Here is an 11936-nt window from a genome sequence, read left to right as displayed (position 1 = left end):
ACTTTACTGACATTTTATGGGTAATTTCACCAACTGGTGCTTTATTACTGTGCATATATCTTACTGCTAATTTATTCAAAAATAATAATCTGGGCACATGGGTTTATAGATTAGTCTTTTTATATACACTTGCCTATTACTGAGTGGTTGAGTCTCCCAATCATCATATCTAGCAGCACCTACACTAGAACAACCATCCATAAGTAATTTTTTTTTTGCAATTCTTTATTTTGAGTGCTCACAATAATGATATAAAACATTTATAGAGCAGGAAAAACATAAGCAAAACAAGTGAGCCGTTTTACATCAGGAACGAATACAGAACATGAACCAAAAATGGGTAACTGGTATACCTACAGAACTACAAAGAAGGGGGAGAGGGGAAGGGCGAAACAGGACTAGGGCAAAAAGGAAGCAAATTAACTCTGATACTGCAACATATATAAGGGGGTGCCAACATGTGATAAAAAAGGAAGATAAAAAAACAACAATAGGGTTTGAGTATAGCATATTGAAGAGCAATAGCAGAAGACGAGTCATACCATGGCATCGTGCATAGGTCAATTTTCGACACTGAGTGTGGGATGCAAAGCCAGTGCAATGACCAGGGTGAGGTCACGGGACAGCCTTGCCTTGGTACCATTCAAAATTTAAAAAAAATGATCACAGGATACCATTTATGGAGAACCTACAGGAGGGGCCAGTGTAAAGGACCAGTAGGAAAATCCTGTGTTGTTCCGCGCCTGATGTAACGGTATGAAACCCACTTGATTGTAGTGGATCAAGGAGGCAAGGACCTGATTAAGCCTATTGGCCAGTATTTTAGCGTAAATATTATAATCCAGATTGAGGAGGGAGATAGGCCTATAACTGGCTCAATAGTGGGGGTCCTTAATCTCCTTGGGTATCACCACAATCCTAGAAGGAGCCACCTTTTAAGATTCCAATATAGAGAGAGTGCAGATGCAGAACCAAGAAACCTGATAACTCTTGTGATACGCAGCGGTAAAGCCATCAGGGTCAGGAGGTGTACCAATCTTCTGCATTTTAATGGAGGCCTCTATTTCCTCAACTATGATCACCCTGCTGAAGTAGTCTATTGCATCATGTGACAATTGGGAGAGTCTGGCTACAGTTAGAAAGTCATGAAACACAGTATCGTTATGTGGAGTAGAAGAGGAGGTTGCATGTAAGTTGTAAAGTTTGCTGCAATAATTTTGGAATTCAGTGCGAATAGCAGCAGGATCATGTATGTAGAAGATAGTTTTTGGCGTTTTTAAGCATGAGGATAATTGGAGGGCAAAATTCTATCTGCCTTATCCCTGCTCTCATAGAAGATTTGCTTCAACCACTTGAGGTGGTTTGTAGTGTGTTGGGAGAAAAGGAGAGTAAGGGGTTGATGAACTGGTAAGTTCTGGTAAGTCTTGCAAGGAGAGGTGTCAAGAGTGCACACTGCCTTGTCAAGTATAGTTGAAGGAAAGTCAATGTTGTCAAAGAAATAAAGTCAATGGAGGGCAGTAGAGTACATCAGCAGCACTGTGACTTAAGATTCATTAAGTGCAGGTATGATAGATCTGGTGTAGAAGAGGTCTCCCATATTTAATAGAAGATGGTGGGAGGTGGCCAGAGGGCAGTTCCTGGCAGTAGGGATGTCATCCCAATAAAAGCTATAAATCTCCCTAGAATGAGACATTGCCCATGATTAAATATCAAATTTCCTCCAATGATCAGGTATGGGAGGAAGATGGAGACAGGAGGCAGTGTGGTAAGCCAACCAGGAACAGAAGAGAGAAGTGACAGCAAATGAAAGAGCTGCAGTAATTGCATTGAGTCTGGTAGCAAACAGCCAAAAGATTGTGGGAAACAAATAGAGAGCTGTCCAGTGAGGTTAGAGCGCCAGGAAACTACCAATTCTGCAGGTGTCAGGATCCAGTGTGAAGCAGCTACAGATTGTGTACTCCCAGGGAGTGAGAGCCGGAGCCATGCCTGAGTCCTGCAGGACAGAAGCCAGGGAGAATAGCTTGCAAACTGCAAAGCGGAAGGGTTTTGAAGGATGCAGGCTAGGTGGGAGATTTTGGTGGAGGTACGATTGGAGGACTCGCTGGTGCAGATCCAGCCAGTTGTGGGTAGGAGAACAGCATGTAATCGCCCCCTTAACGCATTTCACAATTGGTGAGTCTGGAAGTGTAGGCTGACCCGCTAGGTAGGATAGGAGGCTGCAAAACCACTTCTCCAGTGTTAGTACAGGTTAAAGACTGCCGATGATAACCAGGAAGATATTGCAAAGAAGCCTGCACCAGCTCAGTAAGGTTTAAAAGCACTATTTAAATCCCCACAAAATCCAGCAGACCAAGATTAGGTACAGGTAGAAATGTCCAGATTGATGGAGCTCTCACAGGGTGCAACCATCCATCTTGGCTGCTTAGCCACACCCACAAGTATTAGTCCAGTGCAACACCTCTGAAATCCTTCTGACACTATTACTGCTGCTGACTGGGCAATAATACTACTGGTTGCCTAGTAATGTACATTACTATTACTGATGTACCGTGTAGTGGATTTACTCCTAAATTGGGGCATTTTAATGGGCATCATTTATTACTAATAAGGAAGAAAGTGGCTTTTATTAGTTACTATGAGGACAGTTTTGGTCATCCGGTCACTAGGAGCATACACTATCAGTCAGTTGTACTAGCATGGAGTGTTAACATCCATAGTGGACTGGGGAACCTAGTAAAACCCGAGAATACGTTTGTACATACAGTCTGTTTCTAAAGCAGAACATTGAGAGCAGATTTTATGCATTGCTGATGCTGTCTCGAGGGTCACAGTTAAGATCCCAAAGCAATTGGAGGTGACATATGAATAATTATATATAAAGTGTATTGTTGTTCATCTTTATGTAGGATTTATTTGGAGGAGTTTGTGGCCATGTGTGAGGCTGCCCACCAAGGCCTTACGCATTCTGGGGGAGATGTACTAACGGCAAAAATGCAGTAAAACCCCCAAAGATGTAACTTTTGGGGGTCTTACCGCATTCCCCGTATGTACTAAGCAGCAGACTGCGATGCATTCTGCTGCTTCACGTCGCTAGGTAATGCCACATAGAAGCCCATGGGTTGCTTAACGCGATGCTCCTGGCTGTGAGGGATCCGATCGGATCCCTCCCATGAGCCCCCGCAGCCCGCAGCCTTGTGCGCATGCGCAGAAGGACTTCTGGGTGTTCAACCCGGAAGTCCCTCTGCCCGGCAGCATCGTAAAGGACAGCTCTTATCGAGAGAGCTGTCCTTTGCGAAATCCTTAGTACATGCTTAGTACATCTCCCCCTATGTCAGTTAGCTGTAGCTACAGACTGACAGGTGAGCTGACCTTCCATAGACACTAATCTCTTACAATCATTCAGAGACGTCATACTGGAACCTGGTTGTGTCCTACAGTTTGATATCTCAACGTTTTTCATGAGCACAGTGAGCTGCTGCTGTCAGTACATGAGCTATTCACTCTAATTTATATTCATGAATATTTATAGATGTCCATAACATTGCTAACATTATGTAGATATGTAAAAAAGCGAATGACGAAACAATACTGTTTTAACTCACATTAAATGCAATTTGCAGCTGTATGCAAGTGACAGGTACAATTTAAATGTCTCCTTCTCTGAGATGCTTTGATTTATAACAGAGAAGCATTGTATGACTGTCAGGTTTCATCTGCCTTTGGCCCCCTTTATCTTTGATTTTAGCCCTTAAATGGATGGATTTCATGACACCAGGATACAGGCTGATACATTTCTCCCATCCAAGTCTAATTTGATTGGGCCTGAAGTAACCAATAGTCTATTCCCGCAAATTTGATAGGTGAATGGCCAGCACTCTCCACCAATCACAGTGCCAGAATTTCCTTAGTACTGAGTCTTACATATTTCTGGCACAGCCAAAGCAGACTATCTGCTAAGGATCAATTTTGCTTACCTGGCACACGGACTAGTAACCATTCTCCCATCTCATTGCTACACATTATTTACAATCAGTCTTGATATTGCATCTTCGCATACACCTATGGAACAGTGACCTTTTAAATAGTGTCCCTCATTTCTGCTGCTTATAAAAATTATTTTATCTATTGCAAGTCTAAGGAGAACTATGTAGTTTTTTCCTCCACCGCGTTGTGCCTGGTTCCAGTTGACGTGGAGAATAGGGGTGGTTTTCGGCGGGACCCTCAAAATAAGGACTACATAGTTCTACTCAGACTTGCTGATCTCTGCAGTTTCACTCCTGACATCGGTAAGATCCAATTAATTTGTTCTATAAAGGTTACAGTGCACTGATGCCGACTTTCTAATATTTTTAACTGAGAACACTTTTTCAATAATTAAATAAGACATATTATCGAATATCCTCGAAAGATAGCAGGATTTTTTATGACTTCTGAAGACTTTGATACACGGGTCTAAACATACCGACTCTAGATTACAGCTGATAATACTAATATATGTTTTCTTTTCTCTGTTTGCAACAAATGTTTCTTTTTATTTTCATAAGTAATTAATGCTTTTTCTTTTTTGCAACTTGCTATAATAATATGTGAGGCTATTCTAGGGGCACACTTAATATGAATTCTTATTGATAAAGTAAAATATAACTTTTATTAATTATCATCATAATAAAATACATACCAGGTACATACAAAAATTTTAGTAGGCGAAAATATTATTGACAATTCCTGCAAGTCTGTTTGAACTACATATCCCAATAGGCAATTCGTCTAATTGGGACTATTTGATTGGCCCACTCCATCACGAGTCTAATTATAACCAATAGAATGGAGTTTAGATCGTGGGAGACTGCATTGCCTTGTGACTATCGGCACAAGCGGTGAGCCGTGACCCGAGTCGCGGGTAAGTGACGTGTATTTTATACACGCTTAAATAGACTCCTATCTACTCTATTATTACACGAGGTGATCAAGCCTCAATGCGGGCGAAACGCGCGTCCTCTCTTTCTTCACATGACACTCTGCTGATGTTAAGGAGAACCCAGTCAGTGCACGGACCGGGTTCCACTTTACCCCACACTGGTAATGTATACAGGCTGACAGACTAATATGTCTGGTCAGCCGCTGAAACCTATCAAGTCTTAGCCTGTCATTTCTTTTTTCCAATGGCTATTTCCTACTTCTTGTCTGTTATTTGGAGCTGGATATAAACTTATTGCTGTGATATAACTGGTCTCTCCTATATGGCTGCCAATTGTATGTATCCTTTGGGATCTTTTCTTATGTATTATGTACCCGGTTTTTGAGAGTACTTTTCTGTTTCATCTGCAGCATAAATAGGAATTTTGAGCATTCCAATTAAGATAGACCTATTTAGAGAGATTGTTGAATTAGTTAGGAGCTATTTGGATAAAGTTTTAAGCAATCATCACAATTATACATATATAATATTGATGCCCTATGTTGATGTGGTGATTGTTCTCAGTATTCATGTACTTATGTGTGTTGTCAGGCCTATTACCATGAGTAGTTCCTATCTATGTACACTTGGAACTGAGTAAAATTTGTGTGAAGCTACTTATGTGATGTTTTCTATAAAGTTACAATCTATATATGCTTATGCTATATATGTCAATTTATTGCATCACAAGTAAGGTATGCTTATGCATCACTTGTCTTGAAAGCAACTAATTATTAATTGGACCTCTCTGTTGAGAATAGTCCTACATTTTATAATAGGCTCAGACCGTGTGTATAAGTGAATCCCCATATATTTTCAGTAGCGATGGTCTACAGCCATACTTCACTGATTATGCCCAAACCCGTCTGATCTTGGAAGCGATCCAGTGATAGGCCTGGTTAGTACTGATGTGGGGGACCACTCAAGAATACCAGGTGCTGTAGACAAATATTGTACTGTTTAATGGGGATCATAGGATTGCACACTGTGTAGCCTATATACCAATATCAGTGGTATCTGTTGCACCATTTTACTCAAGCACATTCATTGAACCCGTAATTGTATGTGTGGGGTACCTTGCAGGAATTGTCAATAATATTTTCGCCTACTAAAATTTTTGTATGTACCTGGTATGTATTTTATTATGATGATAATTAATAAAAGTTATATTTTACTTTATCAATAAGAATTCATATTAAGTGTGCCCCTAGAATAGCCTCACTTTTTCTTTTGTTAGTCAATCTGTCATATTTTGGCTGTGGGAGCACCACCAACACTAATATGTAATGTACAAATCATTCGTGGATGTAGATGGTTGGTTATAGTAATTCTAGTATTGGTTCTGTGCGGAATGCTCCCTGTTCGCTGTTAACCTATTTTACTGATAACCATTCAGTTTCTGATTCCGGCACGAATCATTCAGAACCTTGAATTCTACCTTTAGGTACAATATTTTTAATATAAAAAACAATTTTGATATACAAAATTTATATAGATATTCATTAGGATTTAGTCTTTCTTTAACAATATGTCTACATTCTCTCTCAAAAATGAACTCATTACGAAAAAAAGAACCTTTGATAATCTTGATGATATTTTTTCTGACATTTCAATATCCAACCCTACCAGAGATAATTGGCAAGAGGAATTGTTTCAACTCAAATCTAATTTACAACGTAGAACTAGGGTATCTTGGGACATCACTACCCTGGAAAATTATTTGAAATACAAAATCACCCCAAGAGGTCTACGTCCTAAAGTATTCCCTGCTTTTAAACTGGCCACTGAAAATCTGAGTAAGGACTGGGAAGCAGTTCTACTTAAGTGCTCTCAAGATCTAATGGCCATCCTAATCAAGCACAATCACATTATCCTGGATGCCTGTGAAAAGGAGATTGAGACATTGGGTAAAAAACTTGAAAATTGGGAACAAGATACCTCATTCCAAAAAGTAGTAGAAAAACATAAAAAAGAACTTGAAATGTATGAATCAGACATTATTGAGAGAAAAAAACAAAAATTCAATAGGGATAAACGAGACTTTCAAACCGGTAATATTTTCAAATGGAGTAAACAGGGTGTTAACAGACATGATTCTAAACCTCAGGAGTCATACACATCATCAGAGGTCGAATCTTCTGGTGGAGAAGAAAATTCAGCTACTAATAGTAGTGAAATCCTCAACCCCCACCCAAGATATGGTTCCTATGATGACGAGCACCCTTCATCGATTTTTTTAGGACCAAGCAGAGGGAGACGACAAAAATACAGTACAAGAGGAAAACGAGGCGGGGGAAGAAGAAATACGGGGGAACCATCAGACTGGGATCGTCATCCTCAATCCAGATACCCGATCAGAACCCCGAGGAGGTAAGATTACATGATACCAAACTAAATATTATTAATCTTTCTAATAAAGTCCTGACCGATGTGGAGACCTCAATACTTAGTAAAGGCTTATCATTTTCACCAACACAAACATTCAATCGATTTAATTGGGAAAAGGACCTAAAGCTGTTCGGACGAAAGCTTCTTCTTAAAAAGTATTTTGCGAATCAGAAGAACAACAATTTATCTATGAATACCACACCCGATGGAGAGTCAATACTGGATGATGATGAATTGGAAGCAATTTATGCACTGGAGGAATTACAAGAAGAAGGATCTTGTACCAATACCTTATCTAATCAAACAAGACTAATTTGCAAGAAAAAATCAAAATTCTTTCCACCAGAATCCCTCTGTCCAGAAGTTATGATATTTCAGGAATTAGTATCGAGAGATCTTGATATCCTTCATTCTAAAACCTGTGGTAAGAAAAGTATCCAGGGCAATCTCAGTAGAACAGAAATGAAAACATTGGAAGATATTCGACATTGGAAGGAAGTAATCATAAAACCTTCTGATAAAGGAGGCAATGTTGTTATTTGGCCTGTTGAAATGTACTATCAAGAAGCGATGCGCCAACTTCAAGATTTAAATTGTTACCAACCAATGTTGTTCAACCCAATGGAGAATTTCACCATACTTTATAATAGGATTATTGACAAAGCTTTCCAAGAAGGCACTATCCTCAAACAGGAATACCAATACTTACAAGTACAGAAACCCAGGATACCAACTTTATACTTACTCCCCAAGGTACATAAAGATATTAACAAGCCACCAGGGAGACCTATTGTATCTGGGATTGGAGGACTGTCAGAACAAGCTAGTAGATTCATTGACCTCCATTTAAGACACCATGTCCTTGGACTGACATCCTATGTACAAGATACATCCGACATATTGAGAAAATTACATGATGTAAGAATGGATGTACATCATTTCCTTGTGACATTAGATGTCGAATCTCTATACACTTGCATTGGACATGAGCTGGGGATTGAAGCAGTTGCTTATTTTCTTCAAATGGAGGAACCATGCGACTTCCATAAATTTCTACTGGACATTCTCAGATTTATTCTGACCAAAAATTACTTTACGTTCGGAGACCGCTTCTACCTGCAGACGAGAGGGATGGCAATGGGGGCAGCCTGTGCCCCCACGTATGCCAACCTCTTCCTGGGCAGGTGGGAGCGGGAATTTGTTTTTGGTGATATGATGGACAAATATACCCAATTTGTTGGCGGGTGGTGGCGCTATATAGATGACATTTTTATGATCTGGGAGGGTGAGGAGAACTTATTGTTGGAGTTCATTCAGGAGCTAAATAACAATGATCTCAACATAAGATTGACCTTCCAATATAGTCGTGAGTGGGTATCATTTTTAGATCTTAAAATCTATAAAACTCTTGAAGGTGTGATCCATACTGAACTCTTTCGTAAAACAACAGCGACGAACAGTCTCTTACACCAGACAAGCGCACACTTTCCGCCGACGGTGGAAAATTTACCCAAAGGCGAATTCCTGCATCTTAAACGAAATTGCTCAGAGGAATCAACATATAAGACGAAAAGCTTTGAACTTTCCGAACGTCTGTTAGAAAGAGGATACAGTAAGAGAAGTATTAAAAAAGCAAAGGCTAGTATTTCCTCTATTCAAAGGGAAGCGATGATCTTTAAAGAAGAGGAATATCACCCTGGAGGTAAAAGAACCAATAAAGAAACTGAAATTGTACGGTTTATCGGTAACTTTAGTAGGGAATGGAGGACCATTCAGGATATCATTCAGAGACATTGGTCCATCTTACTATTGGATGAAGATTTATCTAAAATATTAGGCACTAAAGTTGCAATGGGCTGGCGAAGATCTAGGAACTTACGTGACAATCTTGTGCAGAGCCATTATATTAAATTCCCTAAGAAGGATAATACAATATATGGCTCATTTCCATGCGGGACATGCAAAGCATATGGCAAAATGCAATAGGGTCCAAGATAAATATGGTAATACTACTCTGATTAAAGATTTTATTAACTGTAGTACTACTGGGGTTGTGTACTGCTTGACGTGTACCTGTGATATGAAATATGTAGGGATTACAACAAGGCAATTTAGACAACGCATCTTGGAACACGTTGGGACTATTAGGAATGCTCAACTTGATCTTGCGAAATTTAAGAAACTTACCTCAGTCGCAAGACATTTTCATTTATACCATAAGGACAATCCTAAGGATTTGCGTATTTTTGGCCTAGAAAAAGTATTGTTGGGGATCCGCGGCGGCGATCTCATGCAACAATTAATGAAACGTGAAAGCTACTGGACATTCAAATTAGGAGCTTTATCTCCTAGAGGAATGAATGAATACATTAATTTCAGTGTATTTTTGTAGTCATGCTTAATTTTTTGCATCCTATAATGTATTTTTCTTTTTCTTTTATTAATGCACTTTATAATATTATCACCTATTGTATATTCTATATTTATGATGTGCACAGTACTTTATATTTTATATAATTACCATGTCATGGTATCTTAATATAATATTAATTGCTCACTTAGTCACAATTTTAACATTACACCTTAATGTTGGTTTTTAAAAAAAATTTTTTGTCACATTTACCTTTCACTTACAATGGTACACTCTATTTATAATAATCTTATTGGTATTTTGTACCATCATATTAATATTCACTTTTTATTGTGCTCACTGTGATCTTAGAATATATATCCATTACCAATGCGTTATATGTCACTTATTGATTATATGTTTTCAATTGATAACTCTATTGTCATTTATTAGTAATTTTAATTAATATTAGCACTTTGATTATTAATTTTATTTCTTTTATCTGCAAATACATTATCATTATGCCATGCGTGATTAAACTTCATGGCATTTCTTGATAGCTAAGGATCTTATATTGTTTTATTATTTTGTTCTATTGAATATTTATGAGTATCAGTCTATATGTATAGTATGATATACAAACTCCGCTTTACTTATAGGAGTATACTACGTTTTTTTACTATCATTAAATATGGTAATATACTGTATCCTATGTATTCATTATGGTCTCTGGATTGAATTAGCATGATCCAATATAATAGGATTGTATAGATTGCTCGCTTGATTAATATGTGATTACCAGCGCTATTTTATGAAAATTTAATCTTTTTGGTTAGTCTGTTTGAACTACATATCCCAATAGGCAATTTGTCTAATTGGGACTATTTGATTGGCCCACTCCATCACAAGTCTAATTATAACCAATAGAATGGAGTTTAGATCGTGGGAGACTGCATTGCCTTGTGACTATCGGCACAAGCGGTGAGCCGTGACCCGAGTCGCGGGTAAGTGACGTGTATTTTATACATGCTTAAATAGACTCCTATCTACTCTATTATTACACGAGGTGATCAAGCCTCAATGCGGGCGAAACGCGCGTCCTCTCTTTCTTCACATGACACTCTGCTGATGTTAAGGAGAACCCAGTCAGTGCACGGACCGGGTTCCACTTTACCCCACACTGGTAATGTATACAGGCTGACAGACTAATATGTCTGGTCAGCCGCTGAAACCTATCAAGTCTTAGACTGTCATTTCTTTTTTCCAATGGCTATTTCCTACTTCTTGTCTGTTATTTGGAGCTGGATATAAACTTATTGCTGTGATATAACTGGTCTCTCCTATATGGCTGCCAATTGTATGTATCCTTTGGGATCTTTTCTTATGTATTATGTACCCGGTTTTTGAGAGTACTTTTCTGTTTCATCTGCAGCATAAATAGGAATTTTGAGCATTCCAATTAAGATAGACCTATTTAGAGAGATTGTTGAATTAGTTAGGAGCTATTTGGATAAAGTTTTAAGCAATCATCACAATTATACATATATAATATTGATGCCCTATGTCGATGTGGTGATTGTTCTCAGTATTCATGTACTTATGTGTGTTGTCAGGCCTATTACCATGAGTAGTTCCTATCTATGTACACTGGGAACTGAGTAAAATTTGTGTGAAGCTACTTATGTGATGTTTTCTATAAAGTTACAATCTATATATGCTTATGCTATATATGTCAATTTATTGCATCACAAGTAAGGTATGCTTATGCATCACTTGTCTTGAAAGCAACTAATTATTAATTGGACCTCTCTGTTGAGAATAGTCCTACATTTTATAATAGGCTCAGACCGTGTGTATAAGTGAATCCCCATATATTTTCAGTAGCGATGGTCTACAGCCATACTTCACTGATTATGCCCAAACCCGTCTGATCTTGGAAGCGATCCAGTGATAGGCCTGGTTAGTACTGATGTGGGGGACCACTCAAGAATACCAGGTGCTGTAGACAAATATTGTACTGTTTAATGGGGATCATAGGATTGCACACTGTGTAGCCTATATACCAATATCAGTGGTATCTGTTGCACCATTTTACTCAAGCACATTCATTGAACCCGTAATTGTATGTGTGGGGTACCTTGCAGGAATTGTCAATAATATTTTCGCCTACTAAAATTTTTGTATGTACCTGGTATGTATTTTATTATGATGATAATTAATAAAAGTTATATTTTACTTTAT

The 11936-nt window shown here is 38.5% G+C and overlaps 2 pseudogenes; both read left to right on the top strand.

Annotated features, from left to right (window-relative positions):
- The first annotated feature begins 5785 nt into the window (after positions 1 to 5785).
- On the top strand, positions 5786 to 5904 carry LOC148525518 (5S ribosomal RNA; annotated as a pseudogene).
- Positions 5905 to 11584: 5680 nt separating this feature from the next.
- LOC148525517 (5S ribosomal RNA) lies at positions 11585 to 11703 on the top strand (annotated as a pseudogene).
- Positions 11704 to 11936: the final 233 nt, after the last annotated feature.

This window comes from Taudactylus pleione, unplaced genomic scaffold (assembly GCF_031769625.1).
Source record: "Taudactylus pleione unplaced genomic scaffold, aTauple2 ptg000105l, whole genome shotgun sequence".
Lineage (NCBI taxonomy): Eukaryota > Metazoa > Chordata > Amphibia > Anura > Myobatrachidae > Taudactylus > Taudactylus pleione.
This window is presented reverse-complemented; position numbering and strand designations above follow the sequence as displayed.